This window comes from Syngnathus typhle, linkage group LG18 (genome assembly GCF_033458585.1).
Source record: "Syngnathus typhle isolate RoL2023-S1 ecotype Sweden linkage group LG18, RoL_Styp_1.0, whole genome shotgun sequence".
NCBI classification, from domain to species: Eukaryota; Metazoa; Chordata; class Actinopteri; order Syngnathiformes; family Syngnathidae; genus Syngnathus; species Syngnathus typhle.
In genome coordinates, this window is record NC_083755.1 from 8,679,023 (window position 1) to 8,694,564 (window position 15,542).

The following is a 15,542-nucleotide window of genomic DNA, read 5'->3' on the forward strand; positions in this document are numbered from 1 at the left end:
TCCAAATAACACAAACTTTACACTCTTCATTTTCAATTCTCACATCTTAAACTTTTAAAGTAAAAATAATTTTCTTTCCAATTTTATTTTTTTTCCCACCCAGAAAATTTCTGGATTTTTTTGGGGGATTTTTTGTGGTGAAATTTGAGAAAAGGGGCGGGATCTGACTAGAATACTGCTTCATGATTGGCTGGAAGCTCCCAAACTGGGTGGAGCCAGGAGAATAAAAAGCTGTGATTGGTTAAAAAGTGGGCGTGGATATGCAAATGAGGTGCTTTGCGATTGGTTAGATTGAAAGTGGGCGTGGTTTCCTAGAAATGAAGCAATCTGATTGGTCAGATGTGCCAAATGCTGCATTTTGATTGGCTGCCAGAAAGTGGGCGTGGTTATGCAAATGAGGTGCTTTGCAATTGGTTAGCTTGAAAGTGGTCGTGGTTTCCTAGAAATGAAGCGATCTGATTGGTCAAAATGCTGCATTTTGATTGGCTGTCAGAAAGTGGGCGTGGTTATGCAAATGAGGTGCTTTGCAATTGGTTAGCTTGAACGTGGTCGTGGTTTCCTAGAAATGAAGCAATCTGATTGGTCAAAATGCCGCATTTTGATTGGCTGTAAGAAAGTGGGCGTGGTTATGCAAATGAGGTGCTTTGCAATTGGTTAGCTTGAAAGTGGTCGTGGCTTCCTAGAAATGAAGCAATCTGATTGGTCAAAATGCTTTTTTTTTTGATTGGCTGTCAGAAAGTGGCCGTGGTTATGCAAATTTTGGCAGAGCCGTGATTGGCTAGGCTGAGTCGGGGAGGAGTTAGGAGGCGGGCAAAGTGGCACTTAGGTTTTGGAAGGCTCTTTTCAGCTTGTTTGCCTTCAGCCACTGAACAGAGTCAAGCCTTTGACTGCTTCTCTCTGTCTCCACATGACTCAAAGTGACTGCAACTGTACAATTGCATCACTTTGACTTATGTGGAGACAGAGAGAAGCAGCAAAGACTTGGCTCTGTTGCAGTGACACTCACCTCAAGGCTGAAAACTTGTGTGGACACTTAGGTTTACAAACAGTACTTTGCCAATGTAGTGAACACCAAGCATGCATGAAAGACTTCAAATGAGCGAATTTGCTCAGAAATCACAAAGACTCGCATTCCACTTGAACAATTTATTGAATAGAAAAGCAGTCTGAAAAGGCCCTGCCTGCATGGAAACAGATTAAGTGGTTGATGAGCTCAGGTATGACGTCACTCACTTCTCGTGGCAGGCACTAGGGGGAAGGTGAGCACACGCAAACAGTGCAAACGTCTCTCACTGGGACAAAACCTAAGTGCCAGCTACTCCACAGTACCACCACCACCACCACATACTTTTGGACAAGTTTTTCCATGACACTGATGCAAACCAAGTCAGTTAAATATATGTTCCTGACTAACTTGGTTTGCATCAATGTCATCAAAAAACACATCCAGACGAGTGTGATGATGATGATATTGTGCAGTACCTGGCACTTAGGTTTTGTGAGAGATGTCAGCTGCTTGCATGTGCTCACCTTCTCCCTGGTGTGCCATGACAATATGACATCGCACATCAGCTCCTCAAGCACATAACACTACATAACTTAAACACATTTTTTTTTTTTTTTTTAGATTTAAATATATTTTTTTAAATTCAAGTCAAATTATCAGAATAACAAAGTGGTACACTTTCACTTTTCATGTGTGCCAAATATGAGCAAAAATATATTTAACATTTTGGAATATTTGAAGTTATATCTTACACGACCTTCTACATTTAAGATTAGGAGGCAAACGTTAAGGTCCACCTTACTAGTCACCAGAGGCATAATGCTACATGGAAAATGGGGAGGTACCTTTCGAGATATGCAGATAGATGGCCGACCAGCAGCCGACGTGGAGCCTCCAGTCTTCAAGTTTGGACATGGAAAAACATAGAAAAACAACATTGAAGTCGAACGCTTTCCTTGATCATCCATTGATTGACAGCCGAGTGAGTGCTGCTTGCGGGCGTGCTAGCTAAAGCTCCACCTCTTGTTTCACGAGAGCTAGCGAGTTTCCACTAGGGATGGGTGATACCAATGATTTTGGAATCTATACCGGAAGTGTAATTTCCCGCCAAAAAACAATTTAAATGCAGTGGCATTCTTGCTCTCGGAGAGTCATCTATTGAATGTTGTAGAAAAAAGTATTACGTCATCTACATGAATTATTAACCTTTTTAGACATTAGTGCATTAGTGGAAGATGCACATTAATAGAATAACTTTAATAAAAAGGAGCTATTCTTTACTTTTTTCTCTCTCTCTCTCTGTTGTTGGGAAAAAGTTTTGTCTTTTAGTATAATCTAAAAAGAGACATGGTACCAACAGAGATGCGGGGCTTAATCGTCATGAGCAGCAAAACTATCAATTTGTAAAGCCACTGGATACTTACATTTAATATTGTAATACTTTAGTGTTGTTTATAGGAAGTGGAGTTACAAATAAAACGTATGGCGTTTGACCACAAATTGAAAAGGGGAAAACTTTATTTATAAATGACTGACTAAAGCGTAGTAATTATTGCTTCAAATAGCACATCAACCACAAATGCTTACGATTTTTGGTTAGCACCTGATACCTGGATATGTCTTGCCTTTCTGAAACGCTGCTTCTAAGGTACTTTGGTACCTTAGCCTCCCTCGGTGTGGCTGCAGGGTTTTCCGTCGCTGCCTTAGTGTCTGCGGCACGTTTCAACTGCAGCTCTTCATGAACCGTGGGGTGAATTTTGCTTAAATGTTTTGTCAAGTTTGTGGTGTTGCCACAATATTTAATTGTTTCGTGACATATTTCACATTTTGCCTCGTTGTTATTAAGTAAAATATAATATCCCCAAACTAGACTTCTCTTGCGTTCGGACTGGGCCGCCGCCGTGGCCATGCTTGTTTGTGTTTGTTTGGATTGGAACGGGGGGCGGAGGAGGAGGGCTTGGCTTGTGAGAAAAGGGGGCGGGAGCAGAGCAGAGCAGGACACGCCGGTGCAGCAGGCGGAAGGAAAAGTAGTGCTAGCATGAGTGCAAGTCGTCAAATTGGAGCAGAAAAAAATGAGGAAAAATATAATTAAATAATTGTAAGTATCGATATTTTAGCTAGGGAGATTGATACTCAAAAATGAGCAGCCTGGATCGATATATCGATATTTTGGTATCGATCCACCCATCCCTAGTTTCCACTGACCTAACGACTAACAATGATTCTCCTTTCATGTCATTGTTTACATGTATGCATCTACATCACACATCAGCTCCTGAAGCACATAACACTACCAACTAACATAACTTACACACATTTTTTTTTTAGATTTATATATATTTTTAAATTCAAGTCATTATTCGAAGAACAAAGTGGTACACTTTCACTTTTCTTGAGTGCCAACTATGATCAAAAATATACTTTTTAAGTTAAAAGGCAAGTAGATTTTTCAAAACGATACTTCTTACATTGACATGTAACTTTAACGACTGTAGAGCAATTATTTTGTTTCTTTTTACTGTGGCCCAAATAATCAACGGGACAAGGTCCACCTTGCTAGTCACCAGAGGCATAATGCTACATGGAAAATAGGGAGGTACCTTTCGAGATAAGCAGACAGACGACCAGCAGCCGACGTGGAGCCTCCAGTCTTCACGGTTGGACATGGAAAAACAGAAAAACAACGTTCAAGTCGAACGCTTTCCCTGATAATCCATTGATTGACAGCCGGGTGAGTGCTGCTTGTGGGCGTGCTAGCTAACGCTCCACCTCTTGTTTCACGGGAGCTAGCGAGTTTCCACAGACCTAACGACTAACAATGATTCTCCTTTCATGTCATTGTTTACATGTATGCATTTACATACATACAGCAAATCGAGAGCTTGGAAAAAGTTGACATGACTCACTCGAAAGCCCGAAAGGTAACAACCTGAAGCTAGCTGCTCACTGAAGCGGAAGTGTACGGTAGCTGAGAAAGGTCAATTCAAATCACCAAAAAGCGCGTCTTTGGCAGACTGCAGAAAAGACACTCCCACATCATGCATACAACACTAGGTCGGATAATAAAGTAAACACGCATAAAAGATGGTCAAAATCTAGTTAAAAAGACCAGCCTTGTCAAAAAATAATATTCTGTCATATAGTTTGAGTTTCATGCAAATTTGTGTTGTACCTTTGATCAAGTTTGACAGCGATCGTAAATTATTTACAATCATTTATATAGAGCCGGTAGCAAAGCCCACTTTGACCATTAATTTAGGAGCCAAACGGAACCGAGGGACGCTCCTCCCTGACTACTACGGTGCCGGACTGCGCCTTCCGTGCTTGCACTACCCTGGTAAGCACAATAACTTCAACTTTCAATTTTGCAGAAACACACATTCTCTGTTTAAATGATGAATTATGGCTTTCGGTTGTCATGCGATCGTGGCAAGTTAACTATCTATCGTCAATAAAGTGGTTCATGTAATGACGCTACCCTACCACAAGATGGCAGTGCCCCCATTCACTTGTATGTAAGCCAGCGTAAAATGACCACGTCCATTTCCTTTTTTCATCGTGCTCTTTCTTTAATGTAAACGTCATTTCAATTCAGTTACAATATGGTTATTGGAACTTAAACATATGGGTATTTAATTGTACATTTAAAATATCATCACATAAGCAGAATTAAATAAATACGTACGTCGTACGATATTAAACATACAGGCTTTTTGACTCTCGTTTATGAAGCGGTACATGTACTGACGGCAAGCTACCGCAAGATGGCAGTGTCCCCATTCACTTGTATGTAACCCAGCGTAAAATGAACATGTCAATTTTTTCTTTTTCATTTGGCCAGACGTCCTCTATGTTCAGTACACTACCAAAAAAAAACGGCCGGATTTCCCCGCCAAAATGGCAGAATGGTTTATAACTTTAGCCGGTGTTCGGGAGACTATAGTTCGAGCCCCACACGAAGCGGACCTTGAGCTAAAGTTTGCATAGTGTGAGACTCGAACTCGGTTCTCCCGAACAGAAGGCAAAAACGTTAACCACTTCACCATCCGGTGTTCTGCATCAGTCCGGTTATATGCTAATTATATCCATTTCGTGAGACAAATGCTATGAATACATAAAAAAACTTTGAACAATTCAACGCTAAAATAGCTGAATGGTTTATGACTTGGGTTGGTACCCAGCAGCCTCGGGTTCGAGACTTGCTCTTTGCAGCTTTTGCAAATTAAATAGAGCGAAACATAAGATTCGAACCAGCCTCTCCTGAACCAAAGGTAAAAGCCTGAACCATTCGGCCATTCGAGATCTTACTAAAGACGGTCAAATGTTTGTAATTGAAGGTTATTCTGAACTTTTCCTGAAGATACCTTCATGATGTGGGATAATACAAAAAATTCCGTCATTAATTTTCAACGGACAATGGTCGAGGGGATAACACCATAGCCTCTGAAGTTCGCAGTGCTGGTTCGAGACCTGAACCCTCTAAAAATTTGTCTTTGCAGTTTTTCTCGCGCATTAGCACCTACTTGAAAGTTTTTTTTTCTTTTTTTTTTCGTCTTCTAATGACGTCATCACAAAAAGAGTATAAAAGGCGTCAAGAACGCGACGCTCATTCATGCACTCACCACTGACAGCGAGAGCCACGTCGCTCCGGTCCACCTGCTGCGCCGGCCGTACAACAGCGTTTGAAAGTGACAAGGTGGGTGGGTGTTCAACTTTTGTTAAACCTTTTGAAACTAACTGCTTTTGCTCTCTTTCAGCGTCAACTTGCACTTTGGGAGTGTTCCCATCTTGCAAAAGTTTGCAGAAGCTAGCGTTAGCAGTTAACATCTTCAACGACCACCAAAACGCATTTATCTGGCGTGCAACCAAACAATTGAAGCAGTTAACGGTGGGTAAGTGCATGCACATTTTGACAACTGAGGCACGCACGGTGTTGAAAGATGACTAACACAATTTTTGCACAAACATTTAGCAACGTCTGGACGACAGCGCCGTTTGGCCGAAGGTAAGTAGACAAAGCAGCGTTTGCATATATTCACCAGAGAATTACTGAAATAGGTATTTCGCTGCATTCGTGTTAATCTTCTACTTTCTGTCTGCAGGTGCAAACCCTCAAAACGAGCCCGTCCGTCATGGCCGACTGACTTTCTGTGAGTTTTAAAGTCAACTCATTCAATCGACTGCTTTTAACTATCTCATTTCTGTCCACAGGCCTGCATCTGGAACAGAGGAAGCCGATTGACTGCGAAATGGCAAAAATATTTTTATTAGCAAGGCATCTTGTCAAATTGATGAAAGCAAACATTTGTTATTTTTCTTTTGTCTGCAGGGTCCAAAATGGCCACGTTGCTGTTTCCGCATGACTTCATGATACTTGCAGGTTTACTCTTGCTCAATTTGCTTGTTACGCTGAAAATGTCAAAGCAGAATGTTTGTAACGTTACCGTGTCTTCGTCACTGGTGAAACTCGCACGCGTCCAAACGTTTGACACATGTCAAACGTTTCAGCATGTTTCTCCTCATTTTGTCCACCAGGTGGGGCTAAAATAACTAGTTTCTGTAGCATGGTGAAGATCTACATGGTTTTAATCCTGTGGCATCATCAACCTCTTGTCCAGGTTACTATAAACTTGGCATTGTTTAAAAGCACTTACCCGCTGTTTATTTTATGCCTCACTCTTCCTGCAGAGCAATTTCCAGTAAGGATGCAGTTAGAACATCTGCCACCTGCTGGCCAAAGGTAAAAGCCCTCCAAAACCAAGCAGTACCTCAAAGTTGTTAAAGTACTTCAAACATTTCAGGAACTCTGCCTGTGCGCTAGCGACTGGATGCTTCCACTCTACAGTAAAAAATTAAAAGCAGTAAACTTATATGCAGTCATTGTGACAATGTTCCTTTTTCTTTCCAGGCAGAGGTGGAAAATCCAGGTCCAGAACGTGAAACTTCCTGCCAGTTTGTCTTCCGCCTCTGTGCCCTAGTTCACCTAGGTCTATGCTGCCGGAAGAGCCATCTGCTAGTAAGGGAAAGAAAGTAAATGACAATTTAGCAGACCTGTTTCAAAATTAGAATTTCATTTTTTTTTGTCCAGTGTAGCGCGCGATCTGATGGTAGTGGAAGCTGAGGACAAGAGTAGCAGCACTTTGTTGTTTTTGCTTACTCAGCTCTAAGGCAACCTGAGAAGTGAGGCACTTTAAATTCTCCTCATTACACACTTATCTTTATTCCAATAATTTTTTTCTCCTATTTTCTGACAGGAAGCAAGGAGCACAATCTGCTTCCTGGTCATGCAGCTTCCAATACCCAGTGCAATAAACTTCTTGCACACTGGTAAGTATCATGCCAAAACATTTTCTGCACAAAATGTTGATTTACATTTTTACATACCAATTGCTTTTTATCTCAGGTCCAGGCATGGAGTGCTGGCCAGCCACCATAACCCTAACCCTTCCCTTCCCACCCCGCCACCCTCCCTCCCTTCCCACCCCGCCAGCCGGCCGGTCACCCTCCCTCCCTTCCCACCCGGCCGGTCACCCTCCCTCCCTTCCCACCCCGCCGGCCGACCGGTCACGCTCCCTCCCTTCCCACCCCGCCGGCCGGCCGGCCACCCCTCCCTCCCTTCCCACCCCGCCGGCCGGCCACCCCTCCCTCCCTTCCCACCCCGCCGGCCGGCCGGCCACCCCTCCCTCCCTTCCCACCCTGCCGGCCGGCCGGCCACCCCTCCCTCCCTTCCCACCCTGCCGGCCGGCCGGCCACCCCTCCCTCCCTTCCCACCCCGCCGGCCGGCCGGCCACCCCTCCCTCCCTTCCCACCCCGCCGGCCGGCCGGCCTCCCTTCTGCACTTTGGTGTTTTTGCTTACTCAACTCTAAGGCAACCTGAGAAGTAAGGCACTTTATATCCTCCTCATTACACACTTATCTTTATTCCAATAATTTTTTTCTTCTATTTTCTGACAGGTAGCAAGGAACAAAATCTGCTTCCTGGTCATGCAGCTTGCAATAAACTACTTGCGCACTGGTAAGTTTCATGCCAAAACATTTTCTGCACAAAATGTTGACTTAGCTTTTTACTTACCGATCGCATTTTGTCTCAGGTCCAGGCATGGGATGCTGGCCGGCCACTCGTCCCGCCGGCCGGCCGCTTCACCACTCTGCAATGAGGAGACTGCCATTCAACTTGTTACTTTCTTGTGATTGACTGTTTACTCTGCAAAAGAAATAAAGCTTATTACAAATAAAAATGCTTGGCCGGCCGGCCGCTCGTCCCGCCGGCCGGCTGGCCGGCCGGCCGGCCGGCCACTCGTCCCGCCGGCCGGCCACTCGTCCCGCCGGCCGGCCACTCGTCCCGCCGGCCGGCCACTCGTCCCGCCGGCCGGCCACTCGTCCCGCCGGCCGGCCACTCGTCCCGCCGGCCGGCCACTCGTCCCGCCGGCCGGCCACTCGTCCCGCCGGCCGGCCACTCGTCCCGCCGGCCGGCCACTCTTCCCGCCGGCCGCTTCACCACTCTGCAACGAGAAGACTGCCAAATGAAGGCTTCTGCGATTGGTTGGCTCAAAAGTGGGCGTTGATTCCTAAGAATAAAGCAATTTGATTGGCCAGATATCCAAGTGCCGCATTCCGATTGGCAAAAGGTGGGCGTGGCTATGCAAATTTTGAGCCGAACCATGATTGGCCAGGCTGCATTTGGGCAGGGTTAGGAGGCGGGCAAAGTGGCACTTAGGTTTTGGAAAGCTCTTTTCAGCTTGGAGTTGAGTGTTTGACTGCGTCTCTCGGTCTCCACCTGACTCAAAGTGACTGCAACTGTACAATTGCATCACTTTGACTCATGTGGAGGCAGAGAGAAGCAGCAAAGACTTGGCTCTGTTGCAGTGACACTCACCTCAAAGCTGAAAACTTGTGTGGACACTTAGCTTTTCAAACAGTACTTTGCCAATGCAGTGAACACCAAACATGCATGAAAGACTTCAAATGAGCAAATTTGCTCAGAAATCACAGACATTCCACTTGACCAATTTATTGAATAGAAGAATTAAGAATAGAATTAAGTGGTTGATGAGCTCAGGTATGATGTCACTTCTCGTGGCAGGCACTAGGGGGTAGGTGAGCACACGCAAACAGTGCAAACATCTCTCACTGGGACAAAACCTAAGTGCCAGGTACTGCACAGTACCACCACCACCACCAACAACAACTTTTGGACAAGTTTTTCCATGACACTGACACAAACCAAGCCAGTTAAATATATGTTCCTGACTAACTTGCTTTGCATCAATGTCATCAAAAAACACATCCAGACGAGTGTGATGATGATGATGATAATATTGAGCAGTACCTGGCACTTAGGTTTGTGAGAGATGTCAGCTGCTTGCACGTGCTCACCTTCTCCCTGGTGTGCCATGACAATTTGACATCGCACATCAGCTCCTCAAGCACATAACATTACCAACTAATACACCTCATACATTTATTTTTTTTTAGATTTATATATATATTTTTTAAATTCAAGTCATATTATTAGAATAACAAAGTGGTACACTTTCACTTTTCATGTGTGCCAACTATGAGGAAAAATATGTTTAACATTTTGGAATATTTGAAGTTATATCTTACACGACCTTCTACATTTAAGATTAGGAGGCAAACGTTAAAGTCCACCTTACTAGTCACCAGAGGCATAATGCTACATGGAAAATGATAAAACTATGATAAAAAACAAGATTTAAGTTAAAATGCAAGTACATTTCTCAAAACTATACTTCTTACATTGACATGTAACTTTAACGATTGTAGAGCAATTATTTTGTTTCTTTTAACTGTGGCCCAAATAATCAACGGGACAAGGTCCACCTTGCTAGTCACCAGAGGCATAATGCTACATGGAAAATGGGGAGGTACCTTTCGAGATATGCAGATAGATGGACGACCAGCAGCCGACGTGGAGCCTCCAGTCTTCAAGGTTGGACATGGAAAAACAGAAAAACAACGTTCAAGTCGAACGCTTTCCTTGATAATCCATTGATTGACAGCCGAGTGAGTGCTGCTTGTGGGCGTGCAAGCTAACGCTCCACCTCTTGTTTCACGAGAGCTAGCGAGTTCCACTGACCTAACGACTAACAAATATTCTCCTTTCATGTCATTGTTTACATGTACGCATTTACATACATACAGCAAGTTTAACAGCTTGGAAAAAGTTGACATGACTCACTCGAAAGCCCAAAAGGTAGCAACCTGAAGAGCTAGCTGCCCACTGAAGCGGAAGTGTACGGTAGCCGAGAAAGGTCAATTCCAGTCACACGAAAGCGCGTCTTTGGCAACCTGCAGAAAAGACACTCCCACATCCTGCATAAAAGAAACTCAATCAAGCAACACTTGTGGATGGAATCGTCTGATTGAATTGGAAATGTTTTTGCATAAATATTCACACACCCTAAAACGGTCCATTTGTCTTTCACTTACCTCAGGTTGGGTCACAAACTTGAAAACACCCTTGGAGTCGACGAGTGTCTCCCCATCTTCACTAGAGCCAACACACATGACTTAACCATTACCAGTTGACAAAAAACGCTTGAGACTTTTGTGATGTAAGCCATGAAACCAGATTTAGCTTCATGCTACATTTTATGAGGTTGCATTGAGGACAAATCATTTTGAAAATGTCCTTCCGTTGTCCTGTACGGACACTTTTCACTTCTCTGCAATTCTCAATGGAAGAAATCCTTCGACACAGTTGTATTTCAGAATTCAACCACGTTGCCCTAAAAAGTGCTTCAAGGCGGCCTGAGGCGAGTGACTCAAAAGGTCAAGACACCCGTGAGGGCGGAACACACCGCGACAAATCCTGTTGGGAGCTCTCACCGATAACTAAACCACCGAGTTGACCTTTGGGGCACTTAAGAGGATTCACAAGTCCCACTTGACGACTGCACTCTCGATTCTTTCTACATGATCATTTTTTGGCTTTGAATTTTGATTGAATTTCTTCTTCAAGGAACGTACGGTTGACATGTATTGATCCAAATCTTCCTTTGGAGCTGCTTAAAGCAACAAGACGCAGACGTTGCTGGAATGCAGGGGAGTTTCTCAGACTTGTAATTTGTTCCCGAAACTCTCATGTTGCAGAAGCTCTCTGTGTTTTCTTTTGTCCCTAATGGAATAAATCAGACAAGGATCCTAATCATTTTTCTTGACAGTTCCCACCACGAGTTGCATTTTGGACTTAACTAGAATGATCCTGGGGAATGCAAGAGAACATCATTTTCCAGGAAATAAATTTCCAAAGCAAAAGGGCAGCGCTACAGCATCAGAATTGAGTAATCAGTGTGGGAAATTGCTGTCGCAACACAGCAAGAAGACTATTATTCACATAAGTGGCACCATTTTCCCTCTTTTATCAAGTATGGATTTCTATCTTTTTGCTTCTGTGTACTTTTTATTCCAATGTTGTGTCCCTGCTGCAGCATTTGCTTCCTTCAAAAGCTCAAAAGACATTTTAGAGAAATAGATATATCATTATTATAATATATATGATAATACAATACAAAATAAATCAATATTGTTTTAATTAAATACTTACTCGTTCACTGCCGTTGACTTCCTTGAATTTTTGAGCACCCACTCTACCCCTTTGATTCCCAAAAGACCACTCTGAAAATTGTGGGAGTGTGGCTTGGCAATGTGAAAGAGCCTCCGGCAGGCAGTTGGACTGACTGAAGGATTTTGGATCAAAGTGATGAGTGAAATGAGATCATGGCCACTGTTTGCCAAACACAGCCACTTAAGACAGCACAAATTGCTCATTTGCTCATTCTTTCCATTTCAAGAGTAACAGTGCACATGCAAAAAAAAATAAATAAATAAATAAACCAATAACAAGCCGCAGTTCATCCTTTATAAAACTCATAAGCGAAATAGTTGTAAATCAAGACACCGATGCATCTCCAAAATGCTTCGAGTTAACTTCCTATGAAAATGTAACTTTTTAGTCAACTCGGAGAAGGAACAGCAACACGGCGGGGTCACGCTACACGCTGTGCGTTAATTAGCCGGTAAACGCTGTGCAAAGAGAAGCTCGACTGTGCAAAGCGCATCGGATATCTGGCTCGTCCGCTGACGCTGATGTCTCAAATCAAGCGTTGTCAACCTCTCCTCCGTCCCTTGGCGGCATCGCAGCAGGAGATTCCAAAACAATCAGAAATAACTGTACTAGGTTCATCTTGTTTTTTCTTTTTCAATTACTTCTCTGGTTCTTCTATATCAAACAAAACATGTCAGGTAAATGAACCTAAAACAAATTTGTTTGATATAGAAGAACCAGAGAAGTAATCAGAAATAACGTTCGGATCTTGATGATTGTGTTGTCGCTGCGAGTCTGCGATTGTATCCAAGCGGCAACGCAAAAGAAGACTTTCAAAACAACTTTTGTTCACTCGTTTAAGCATAAATCCCTTGTAACATTTGTTGCGGCCATTTCATATCCTGACCCGCCCCTCGCTAAATTTCATCACCCCTGAAATAGCAACTGGTCTGGCCAAAGAATACTCTTTCTCAAAGCCAAAAGTTCAGCAGCTCTGCGTTTTCCTTAATAGACAAACAGTTTATGGTATTAAAGTGAAGTCAAGCTCCAAATTCTCAAGCAGTATATAAACATTTGCTTGTATTATCAGCTATCGCTTCATATTGTGCTTCAGTGAGTCATGTCCTCTTGAAGATAAAAAAAAGAGAGACACCTCACCTTCAGGATAATTCCACCATCTTACTCTCATGTTGCCACAGACTTACCTATTTGAAATTCATTACATCAGGTGGAACCTTTACAAGTTTCCGCACGCACACACAAGCGAGTTAAAAAAGAAAAAAGTGAATCTTATGTGTGAATATAATTGGAAATGTTTGTTATTCGATGCGCTTCAGGCCTTATTATAGCAATTATTTCTTGGGGGGGGGGGGGGGGGGGGGGTAGGTTGTTGCTTTTATTTGTTTTATTTTCTCCAAAATGGCACAGACAACAATTCTCTGCTTTCTGTAAGGTGCCATCTTCAAGTGATGAAGCCCAGATTACATAAAAGGTCTGCTCTAGAAATTAGTCGCGAAACTAGGGACATTCCTAATTCTCCGCTAAGCCAATCCTCATAACTAATCTCTGCTTCAATTTCTCATTGACCGTCCCCCTTTGAATGTAATCTTACTTTGCTGCGGCACTTGACATCCAACTAATTATAGTCTGTCTTGGCTTTGATTTGTCAAGGAGCTTCTCAGCTGTTGGACTGAATTTATACTAGAGGGCAGCTAAAGTAACAAGATATTTTTATTGATCATTGTAACTGCTCGGCTTCCTGTTTTCGAGTACCCCGTTGTCTTATTGTTGCTGTTTCATCCATTGCGATGATCCCAGTTAAACCCGATTAAAGGTGAAGTCTATTTCGGACTACCGTATTTTCCGGACTATAAAGCGCACCGGACTATAAGGCGCACCTTCATTGAATGGCCCATTTTTAAATTTTGTCCTTATATAAGGCGCACCGGACTATAAGGCGCACCATTAATGCATCATGTCAGCTTTTTAATCCAAATCAAATCATTCTCCAGTTTATCTTTTTTATTTCAACTTCAGACGCAACAAATTACTTTATAATCACAAAATAATGATCCATAGTCTTTTTGATTCATGATTCATAGTCTTCAGTGGGCCACTTATGATTGATATCATGACACAATGCTTCGGGACAGTTTAAATTTAGGAATTTGGTCCATATATAAGGCGCACTGGACTATAAGGCGCACTGTCGGCTTTTGAGGAAATTTTAGGTTTTTAGGTGCGCCTTGTAGCCCGGAAAATACGGTATATATAATTTCCATCCCCCGCTCGTACGGTCAATTATAACCCGACTGACGGCGTGTTCCAAAAGCATCTGCATTTTAGATTCAATCAACTTGGCACACGTTCTGAAGAGGAAGTGAAGATTGAGCGACTGTCATTTTCCTGTCTATGAACGCGTACGAAATTGGCTGTTGAAAGAACCTCCTCGATTGATTCTGCGCCTCTTGCATTTTGGGACATCGTGAGTGGCTTGAGTAGAATCACTCGCATTTCAGAAGCCGTCGTTAAAGTGTGACATCGGGCCTCGGGTTGTGATTATTAAGTTTAGAGTCAGACTACTTTTGATGTTTTCTTGACTACAAGTTTGGCTATTCTATACAGCTCTATTAATTGTAATAATTAGTTTTCATAATGAATTGCGATAATTATTACAAATGTATACCTGAGTTTTTAGGTCAAACCCTAAAAAAAATAAATAAAAGGTGGGCCCATTGCACTTTGGCGGGCAGACAGAAAACGGAAATCGGTAAACAGTATGTTTGCTCGTTATTTATTTACACGTTCATAATTTATCTCTTAGGACGGAACATTTCCATCAAAACACTAAAGTCCAATCTTTTTTTTTTTGGAATACAACACCAGGTAAACAAGAGGTTTGCTGTTATCTTCAATAGGAAGTTGCAAAGCGCTAATAAAGCGTATTTATGACAGATTACAAATGAAGAAGAAATGTTTTGGCTCGACTTCAAACATTATCAACGACGAATTGCGCTTCACTTTGGAAGTTGGAAACCCGAGCTGCTGGGATGATGTAGTGTGTGACTCTTAAACTGCAGACGCACATTTACTGCATGTGGTCAGACTCCTGCAGGACGTATTCCGTTAAAACCGCAAATGTACCAGGGGACAGCTTGTTCCCAGACAGCACCATGAAAAAATGGGCCAAATGCGCATTGCCTGCTGTGGTTTGGCTAGACTCGCTGATCCATAAACATACTGGACATGTATTTTGGTCTGGTCTCAATGCAGTCATTTTTAAAATGTATTAATTTCATTTTATTCACATCTACCATTGACATAATTGTGCCACTCACAGAATGTACAAAATGAAATCATCTGCAAAATGGCAGCCTCAATCCTGGGTGACATTTGCATTGATGCCTCACATTAATTACTGCACACCCAGACTGACTTGTTTTGGCTTCCTTCCACCCGGGAGATTCCTTAAAAATAATTCTATTGCGTAATATGAGCTATTCATTTTGAACCGTCTTTGCTATAATCTGATTTGCTGCACATTCATTTTTAACAATGAAACTCAAAGTGTCTCTTTCCTCCATTGAGCTGACAAACTTCCTTCTCTCTCCAGGAGAACAAATAAACGACCAGACAACTGTTGTGCCTTGCCAACGCTTTCCCCGCTTTGAAGCGACGATGCATAATGCATGTTGCACACTATTTATGATATCAAATGGCGGAGCGGAGCTCGTACCCTCGAAAATGATGCGCTTGGAAGCCTTTTGCCAAATTGCATTTTCCCGTCGGCTCAAATGCGCACTCATTTGAAAGCGCTAGGATAAGTGCAAAAAAATAAATAAAAAACATCAATTATTATAGCCTCACGCTAAAGTAGCGATACCACACTTTGGTTGCCGTGACTAATATTTACTGTCATTTTTTCTTTTCTACATTTTTTTGGCAGTTGGCAAATACTTTTTTGCA

General features: G+C 42.7%; 1 protein-coding gene and 3 long non-coding RNA genes across 32 annotated transcripts in view; 3 read left to right on the top strand and 1 right to left on the bottom strand.

Moving 5' to 3' along the window:
- Window positions 1-15,542, bottom strand: part of uts2r2 (urotensin-2 receptor 2) — a 49,690-nt gene that overhangs the window by 1,410 nt on the left and 32,738 nt on the right. For 12 of the 29 annotated variants that reach the window (XR_009718718.1, XR_009718715.1, XR_009718717.1 and 9 more), the window contains exons 12-15: window positions 10,460-10,520; window positions 9,899-10,342; window positions 3,607-3,656; window positions 1,852-1,905 (exon numbers count right to left, since the gene is read on the bottom strand). The gene's annotated coding sequence lies outside the window, so the exon portion shown is untranslated. Of the gene's footprint in view, window positions 1-1,851; window positions 1,906-3,606; window positions 3,657-6,256; window positions 7,020-8,078; window positions 8,211-8,235; window positions 8,575-9,898; window positions 10,521-11,576; window positions 12,902-15,542 lie in introns of those variants that run through there. The other 17 variants (XR_009718722.1, XR_009718721.1, XR_009718697.1 and 14 more) reach the window with 13 other exon arrangements.
- Window positions 5,093-6,260, top strand: LOC133171284 (uncharacterized). Its single transcript, XR_009718727.1, has 5 exons — window positions 5,093-5,702; window positions 5,764-5,898; window positions 5,979-6,011; window positions 6,109-6,156; window positions 6,218-6,260. It is a non-coding gene; the product is annotated as an uncharacterized LOC133171284 (long non-coding RNA).
- Window positions 6,606-7,385, top strand: LOC133171286 (uncharacterized). Its single transcript, XR_009718728.1, has 4 exons — window positions 6,606-6,746; window positions 6,915-7,022; window positions 7,095-7,186; window positions 7,261-7,385. It is a non-coding gene; the product is annotated as an uncharacterized LOC133171286 (long non-coding RNA).
- On the top strand, window positions 7,798-8,169 carry LOC133171287 (uncharacterized). Its single transcript, XR_009718729.1, has 3 exons — window positions 7,798-7,886; window positions 7,961-8,021; window positions 8,098-8,169. It is a non-coding gene; the product is annotated as an uncharacterized LOC133171287 (long non-coding RNA).